This window comes from Malus domestica, chromosome 01 (assembly GCF_042453785.1).
Source record: "Malus domestica chromosome 01, GDT2T_hap1".
NCBI lineage: Eukaryota > Viridiplantae > Streptophyta > Magnoliopsida > Rosales > Rosaceae > Malus > Malus domestica.
The window spans coordinates 14,885,147-14,894,890 of NC_091661.1; positions in this window are offsets into that span (position 1 = coordinate 14,885,147).

Genomic DNA, 9,744 nt, shown 5'->3' on the forward strand with positions numbered 1-9,744 from the left:
TGGACCTCCAAGATATTGTGATACCCCTAACGGTAAAGACATAACCATTTGGGGATTTTGCCTTGTGAGGGTTTGATAAGTAAGCTGCGTCAGTATAACAAGCAAGGCAAGCATCATTTCAAGGATCAAGGGGGTTGGATCCGCTATGTTGGGATTTTCCCTCATAGTACCTTCAGGGTACATCTTTAATACTAATTCAGTGGATGCGTGTAGGCGCGGTGCTGCATCTTTACCTAGATCAACAGCGAAAGAGATGTCATGTCTAAATACAATGTGCTAAGTACAACGAAGCACAAAGTTGAACTTAGATATGGAATTTCGGATTCCATAACCTCTTCAAGGGTCTCATTTGCATATAATGTATGGACAATCATAGGTATACTTAAAGATAACACATTCTGGGTGTAGTTCGACTGGTAGACCAAAATACCGTCAGAACAACGCTTGAACTTCAGGTCAAAGCATAAACGAGTTTTCCTAATATCCTTAATCTCAAATTCCATTTTTAGGTGCGAGGTAGTTTTCTCAAGCTCTGTTAGAGTCTTAGTGAGGTGCATGTCAACAACATAAAATGTAACTCTAGCAATTCGGAATAAGACTTCATAGTTTAACACGCAAGGGCATAATTCATATCATGACTGATCAAATAATCACTTAGACAGGTGTACCATATCAATCGAATTGTAAATGAATGCCTCAAACAAGTTAAGAGGGTGTTCCGTGGTTTGGAACTATTTGAACAAGTCCATGTAATTCTTCGAGAACTTATATGTAAATCTTCGTATCTATATCTCCATGGAGAAAACACTAACCACATTTCATAATGCTACTATCAATCACAGGACGTTTGAGAGAAACCTTGCGCCGTAAAGCATGCGTCATATTACACTATTTCATTCATCTCATAACGTTTCCTTTCCTATTTGTAACATAAAAGGGTTACCTTGGGTAGTGTAGGAACGACAGGTCCAAACACACTTTGGTAAGGAATTTAACCTGGATTGTAATTTCAATTGTTCAATCAATTCTACGTTGTCACTTAATCAATTGAACACAGTTCGATATCATTGCTTTTCATTTTTGTCGGTGGCTACCATATAAGTGAAAACATCATCGATGGTAATCTCATTTCAATTCCATTTAGCTCATCCAAACTAGTATACTAGACCAATAACTTCAAGTCTCGGGAATAATCCAGATTAATCTCATGAGATGGAAATGATTTGAGACAGGGATCAAGTATGGATTCATTATTGTGCCGCGTCTTCCTCTTCTAGGGAAGTGAATCCTACGAACCGAGTGATCTGTTGTGCTCCAGGCTAAGACAGATTGATGGGCTATCCGCCAGTGTACAGAACCGTCCAACATGGGTGTCTAAACCACCCAACAGGGGCGGCACACCCTCCAGGAATGTTAACTCGACGTCCGTTAAGTACATCTATCCTTGCAAGCATGTTTGCAACTAGTATATGATCTCGTCACTTTAACTAGATCAGAGGAATGTGTCTGGAGCAACATTCTAAAAGCAAGAATTCATCGCACTTGCTTATCACACTTGTGCGGTATGGGGATCGAAATGAGACATAGTGGGAAACGTCCACGAAATTCGTGTCGTTCTACAGGAACGTTGACGTTCTTATCTCCCCCTAACGGCGGAAAGACTGTCTCATTAAAATGACAACCAAATGAGTGGTAAAGAGATCACATGCAAGGGCTTGAAGAGAACTAGTGTGAAGGAGAATCATAATCGACAAAGATTCACATCCTTCTTTGAGGACCCATGTTGGTACGTTGTGGCGGCGCAACTTGGCACAAAGAATGCACACCCAAATGCATAAATATGAAAATCATCAGGTTCGTACCCAATAACCAACTGTAACGTCATATAGGTTGGGTGGTAATGGGCCTCAAGGCAGACCAACATAACTGCGTACAAGATTGCACAACCCTAGGCAAAAACCAAAAACTTGGTACGCTTACCAAAATTTGGGCGATCATTTAAATTGCGTTTTATGATCGCTAGGCGAGGCTATTTAGGGTGAACATGGGAATTCGATGTTCAATTATAAACCCAAAATACAAGCAATACTTTATCAAAAATCGTTGATATAAACTCTCCGGCATTATCCAGTCTCCCGAACCTTAAAGGATAAGTAAGGTGGTGAACCCTTAATCGGCCGGGGGTTTAGCAGTAATGTGTGTGGACACACATGTGACCAGTTTATTGATTCATCAACCAAAACCATAAGTATTTATATGGTCCGCATTTGGGTTGGATTAGTTCACATATATTCTCTTGAATCTACTATGAAAAGAAGGGTGATTTCGTATCTTTGCGAAAGATGATTTATAAAATCAATTTCCCTAATGAGCAAGCTTGGCAAAGTGTGCTTGTAGGCACAAGATCCTTACTTTAAGTAAAAAGATGTGTCGTAGCATTATTGTTCGATCTAAGTGTCCTAAAAGTTCGTCCCAAAGCAAGTAAACTGCTCAATCACCAGGCTCAAGGCCGGCCATATGTGGTGTATTCCCAATTGGGAGACAACCCATTGGCCCCAAATCAAAGCTTCAGACTCATTTTTGGAGGTGGTGCAAAGATATTTCACTCTATTTTCTTCAGTGATTCATTTATGATCATTGTCATCTCGAATATCCTTAAAACTCAACGACATGGAGAATTTAAGGTCCCTTAAATGGTAATTCGGTACCATTCATACAACGAGGAGCTTGCCAATACTCTTAATCAAGTTGGTTAGACCTAAAGTCATTGTTAGATATGTGATTTAGGTGTAAAGTTGGTGTGCGCAGTACGCATTCATCCAAACAACTAACTTTCCCACATTCCTACCTAATCACGTGTTTAATTGAATTGGTCACATGTATTAAGAAACATGATTCAATTAACTCATATTCGAGGATAATATCAATAAGATTATCCATAAGTAAAACATACATCAAACTTGAATCCAAGAACATGGAAAAATGTTCACAAAGTAAATGGTTTACTAAGGGGATTCGGCCAACAAGGCCATCCATGTCAAAATTCTGCTCTTCCAACAATGTTCGGTGGAGCAAAATTAGTCTCACATATTGACTACTAGAATGGTACTCTTCAACAACATTGGTAGGGGCATGAATAGGTGCATAACCAATGATTTATTCCATCGAGACGGAAGTAGATTCTGCAGGGTTAAGGTTTGGAAATATTATCCTTTATTCTTGAAGTTTTAGGTCTTAGGTACCAAGGATCATGCTTCGGGCATGATGCCATACCTTGGCAGGCCCTGATTCTACCATATGTTGTAAAAAAAAACTCAAAATTGGATTGTGAGAGAGTATGCCATTCGGTGTATCCTTGCCAAAGCAGTGTATCACCATTCGGTTAGGCTTTGACCGAACTGGGTCGAGCCATTAGGTAGACTCCAGCCGAACTGAGTCTATACCGTTCGGTAGACTCCAGCCAAACTAGGTCTATACCTTTCTCTCATGTTTGTGGTAGTAATCAGATTCGAAAATTTGGTAAACTTCCATTTTCTACACTTGTTGCTTTAAAAACATAGAAGGATGAGAAAAGTATTCTCCAGTCAAAATTCGATCGGATTGTACTCATTCATGGACGTAATCATGGTATGCTTTAGGCAATGTCATTCATGATTAGACAGTCCATAGAAGCGAGCCAAAGAGCCATGGAATCCTCGTACAGGTGGTACTTCCATTTATAATGCTTCGGGTATAAGTCTTCGAATGAAGATCATGGGGGAGGCTTATTCAGCTCTTCCATGCCATTGTTGGCTACAATGGTTTCTTAGCTTCCTGATAGTCAAGTGGAGATTCACATCTTGTACCCCACATAAAGTGGTTTCTATTAGAAAAAGTCTAAATCAGGAAAATCAAACTTGTGTCGGTTCAACAATCCACTGAATTGGAGGAACAAGATTATGATTGGTGCTATGGGAATGAAACATCCATATGCATCAAAGTTAGAACATTCAAGTTCTAAGACATAGTTTTCATGAAAAAAACGTCGAGTTTTCATGGGTGTATTGTTTTATGAAAACTTCGGGTTTCAAAGGCACTAAATTTGAAACTACATGTTCAATTTAGTTTATGAACGTTTAGTTCATAAAGGAAAGGTTCATGTAAGAACACAAAATGCAATATGCTAATTTAAGTGTAGTGGATTTAGGTTGCTTCAGAAACTCAAGTGTGAGTGCTTCGGGACTGCGAAAGTGAGTCAACGGTTCAAAGTATAAAAATAAATTATTGAATTGTTAATATCCAAAAGTGATATTCATGTCAATAATTTTGGATCCATTATCAGATTAATGGACTGCAGGTCACTTTTAATTAATTCAATAAATCGAGTCATACGGGATCGATTGTAGAAGCTAAATAATATTATTAGGTCGAAAACATAGCCTCAAAAATATTTGGGATAGGTGTCGTGAGTAGGCAAGGCCCTAAGGCCTCGGGGGTGGGCTACATGCCACAAGTCCAATTAAAAATAGGCCCAAAGTCCTTACGGGAGTGGGAGGAAACTCAGCCGCAGCTGGGTTCTTTGTTTGGATCGAAAAAAAAGGGTAGAGGTCACGGGCAGGCCCAGGAAAACTGGGTTGCAAGCTTTGTGCACGTGGGACAAGGCCCAACCCCGTGGGCTAGCTGACGCAGGCTTGTGGGAGAGGTCCCAGCCGACTGGGCTGGTGGAATCGGCTGTGGACCGAGGCAACAGCGAGGTCCAGCAAGCATAAAGGCTTGCGGGCGCTAGTGTGGGCAGGGCTGCAAGCCCGTGGTGAAGGAACCCAAACCAGGCACACGGCCTGGTTGTTTACACAGTGCCACGGTGGTGCGGTGGGTGTGCCGCACCATGTCCAAGTTCCCCTATTTTTTTTCATAATCCCCTAAGGTTTTAGGAAACCCTAAATATGCTTCTAATTTAATTTTATACTTTGACTCACATATTCCACATAACAATTTAATTGTGCAATGCATGAAACAAATATATGTATTGACAAATATATAAACATATACAATATATATATCGGAAGGAAAGTATAAATATAGGGGGTTCATGCATCATGGGGAATGTTTTCATACTTCATGGTCGTTTCAAATATCTTACTTTATTTTAATTGTACCTGATTGGCAGAAAACAACAAAAGCCTTTGAATTTGTAGAAGATCCATCTCGAAAAGCCAAAATTTCATCTCCAATGCGTTGTATCACGTTCAACACATAAAAATTAAATTGAATCAATAGCATGTAGATCAATTCAAAATAATAAATTAATCACAAAAAGAATGATTAAAGCGTAATATTCTCCTGATTGAAGATCAAACTCTCTTGGTAGTGCAGCGTCAAGAGCGTGCTGATAACGTGTTGTAGGCATAATTTACTGAACGATTATGGAGGCCATAGAGAGAGAAGGGGTGCGGCACATAGAGAGAAAGAGAGAGATGTGTAATTGATGTGTGTGTTATTCCATCCCATTGTGCCTTTATTTATAGTAGTATGGAAGGTTAATTTCTTACCCTTTAAGATTACAATATTTAATAGGTAATCTACTCCTAATAGGAATATAAGATACATTCTCATATCTACTAGGATTTATACAATCACATTACTAATCTAATATGACAGCAACAAACACGTCATTTTTCTCTTTTCCACATATTTGTGCTTATTTTGTCTTTTATTTCTCTTTTGATTTATTAAATTCAAATGCCTGAAATAAATAAGAATGCACGAAGAAAAAATGTGGAAAATCTTTTCCCCTTCAAATTTCTCTTGGTTGTGGAGTTTATTCTTAAAAAATAACCACTATAAGCATCATGATTCATACATTTAATATATTGCTAGGCATGCATATCATTACTCACATTAAAATAACGAATAAGACTAATGTATTTGTACCACATATTCCAAATACTAGTAATGATGTAAAGAGAAATCTCACATATATGCCTAGATCTTATTAGATATTAACAATATAGGTGGAGTTCGTAAGTGTGACTCAACTATCGTACTCTGAAAAAAAAATTATAAAGCATAAAACGCGTACCAAACGCGGTTGGAGAGATTCTTCAATCGTAATCACTAATTTAATACTTACAAAGGAAAAAAAAAGGGAATTCTTGTGCCCTAAGCAATTGGATATTCATGCACTGTGTGATCCACCCTAAACAACAAGTTCCACGCATATTTTTGTGAGATTCATGCTCATTGCGTTTTGGAGAGAACATTTTTCTCGATCAAACCATTGACTCGTGTACAAACTGTGATTACTGCAAATTCAAAGTAGCTTATCTACAATTGGTTTCACTACAACAAATATGGGCATTGCAGACAATAAATTATCTGTGCCCTTTGAGGTCAAAGAGCACCCACAATTGTGCCCATAGACCAATAGCAACAGTGCATCAACTAAAATATTGTCTGTGCCCTCTATGGGCGTCACCATTTGTCAAAGGGCACAATACCGTGTTTTGTGCTAAAGATGCAAGCACAAATTAAGGGTCTTTTGTGCCTCAATTCTGACAATGCTGTGAGAGTACTTTCTCATCCAATGTTAGCACAAATTTTATTATTGTGCCCAATAGGTCAAATATTAAAAAAAACACATAAATTCAAATACCATATAATAAAACGAAATAGTAATACCGGCGCATCCATTTTTTCAGTTGCTGAGAGAAATAATACTTGCAAATTTAACTAATTAATATATTTATTAATCTTTAGGTGGCTTGTTTTGGAGTTTTCAGTTATCTTTGCTTCTACTGTTTGGCACTTGTTTACAGTTGAACTCACAATTTGATAACAAGAGTTAATGAATAAATTTAATATGTCCACTGATTAATCATTTTTCAAAGATGCAATGCAACCATGGAAGAAAAAATCGATAATATCGGCAAAATATCGCCGACATTATCGTTTTTTTAGAGATCCGATATTTTTTTAACTATCCAAATAATTTTCTTCAAAATATCGGGATATTATCGATAATATCGCCACATAATACTAAAAAATACTTAATTATGTTGAGAAAACTCAACATATACTTCAATTGATCATAGCCCAAAGGGCAAACAAGATTTGGCTTATTGAGCAGGGGAATGTGGGTTTTATAGGAAAAATTGCGAGGGTAGTGAGCAAGCGGGGGCGATGTGGGACTCTCCCAATAGGAGAAAATCAGAATTTCGGCCGAAAATTTACACCCATTTTAAACGGCCATAACTTTGTCAAAACTCAACGAAATCAAGCAAGACAAAAACGAAAGTTGTAGCCCTCGAAGCGACGAAGAGAATGGTACCTCACACGATATCTGAATCGTCGTGTTTTGGCCGGAAAATGCCTCGAAAGTCACTGAGATCGCCGGAAACTGGGTAAGATTCAAATGAGTATAACTTTTTTAATACTCAACGAAATTGAGTGAAACAAAAAGGAAATTTGTACTACTCGACAAGACGAAGATATTGATACCTTTCACGCCGGCCAACTCGCCGTGGTTTGGCTGGAAATTGCCTCAAAAGCCACTGAGGTCGCCGGAAATTGGGTAAGATTCAAATGAGTATAACTTTTTCAATACGCAACGACATTGAGTGAAACAAAAAGGAAAGTAGTAGCCCTCGAAGAGACGAAGAGAATGGTACCTTACACGACTTCTGACTCATTGTGGTTTGGCCGGAACTTTCCTCGAAAGCCACTAAGGTCGCCGGAAACTGGGTAAGATTCAAATGAGTATAACTTTTTCAATACTCAACGAAATTGAGTGAAACAAAAAGGAAAGTTGTACTACTCGACGAGACGAAGAGATTGATACCTTGCACGCCGGCCAAAATTCAATTGACACACTCCTGGCTTCCAAAATTCAATTCTTTTACTTTATATAAACTTGAAAAAACATAATCGGTATCCAAATTAAAGTTTAGTCTTATTCTTATGTGTAAGAAATTTAAAGTGTCAAATTCGGCACATTATTCTTCATCATTTTATTCACTTCCCTTTTTTTTTAATATCCTAAATAAAACCTCCAAATATTGTACTAATTAATTATATATAAATGATTATGGTGTGTTTAAACTTCTTTCATTAATTACTACATATTTTCTACACTCACAATGTTTGCCAGCTCGCTATATAATCAACTTAAATCAGTTAAATCCATCATGCAATGCATTTCCTTCCAATTTTTTGTGATAAACTAATAGATAATTGACTAAATAAACATCCTACAAAGTTTCATTAAAAATTTCCAAGTTTTTCTTACAATTTCCGTGGTTTCCATGTAATTTTTATAGATATCGATATTATCCCGATATTTCCATCGATATTTCCGTGTTTTCGGACTACCGATATTTCCGATATTACCGATATTTTCTTCCTTGAATGCAACCTAGTACTTAGCAGATGACATCAAATATTTTGCAGATGCATGTAAACATTCAAATTTGATGTTATCATTTGAGAAACAATCAAAGAACTAAGGGCTGGTTTGGTATTGCTGTGTTTTGAAAAAAAACTGCTGTGAGAATAAGCGGCTGTGAAATAAATCAGCAAAGTGTTTGGTAAACTTTTTTGTAAAAGTGCTTTTGGAAAGAAAAAAAACAGTCTGATAGTGGGTCTTTTCATTAAATGAGCACTGTAGCTCCATGTGCTTTGAAAAAAAACTAGTTTTCCAAAGCTGCAAATAGCAGCTTCAGCTTTTTCCTTTGATTTCAGCTTATTCTCACAGCAGCTTCCAAAATAAGCCCTTTTTTTCAGTTTACCAAACACTTAAAACCCTCACAGCTTTTTTTCATTGGTGCTTTTTTTTTAAGCACCTCACTCCCAAACCACCCCTAAGTTAACCCACATAGGCTTATTCCCTGTATTCCTCAAGAGGACCTAATTAACTTCTTAATTTTACTCAGTAAGCATAAACACTTTACAATTTATATACAGCCTAAAACAATGGAGCAATATAAAAAACTGTAGAAAGCAAACATTAAATTTGCCATTACCCCAATCTTCTACCTGATCATATAACAAGTTATTGAAGCTGACATTTTTAATCTATAAGCTTAGAAATCATAAGAAAAACAAATATTTAAGTTGATAGTAATCTCAAATAGCAATCTCTAACAAAAATTTGACCATAAAAATGTATATCCTTCTCTCAATCAGTATCAATCTTCATCCTCAACAAAAAGTTTCAATTTTTCTTGCAAAAACACAAATACCCCAATGCTTAGTTTTCCAAAGATTATAACCAAATGGTGCAACTGCTAGTGTTGGTGCCCAAAGAGCTGAAAACTAAAATTCACCCACCAGAAATCCAAATAAACACAACCTTGCAAGGCAACTAAACTAATTTCAGCAATTTTACCTAAACATAAATAGAACAATTACACAAACCTTACTATCAAAGGTCTAATTTTTCAACTACATACAACAAACTCGGATCATTTCAGTGTGAATCAAAATCATAACTGCCCAAGTCTAAAATAGAGACTTTAAAGACCCTATTTGAAATTAATATCATGTATGCTTTTAGTTTCTAATCATAATGGAAATGACATGGAAAATTTATTCATTGAAACACTGCATGAACACAACAGTATCATGCCACAAATTCCTAATTACAGTGATACATGCTTGATCACACAAACTTTCTGTTCAGCAATCCAATTATGAAACCACCAAGATACTTAGTCTGAGGAGTTTTATAACTAAAATTCTAGTGGGTAAAGGGTGATAACATTTTTGAGG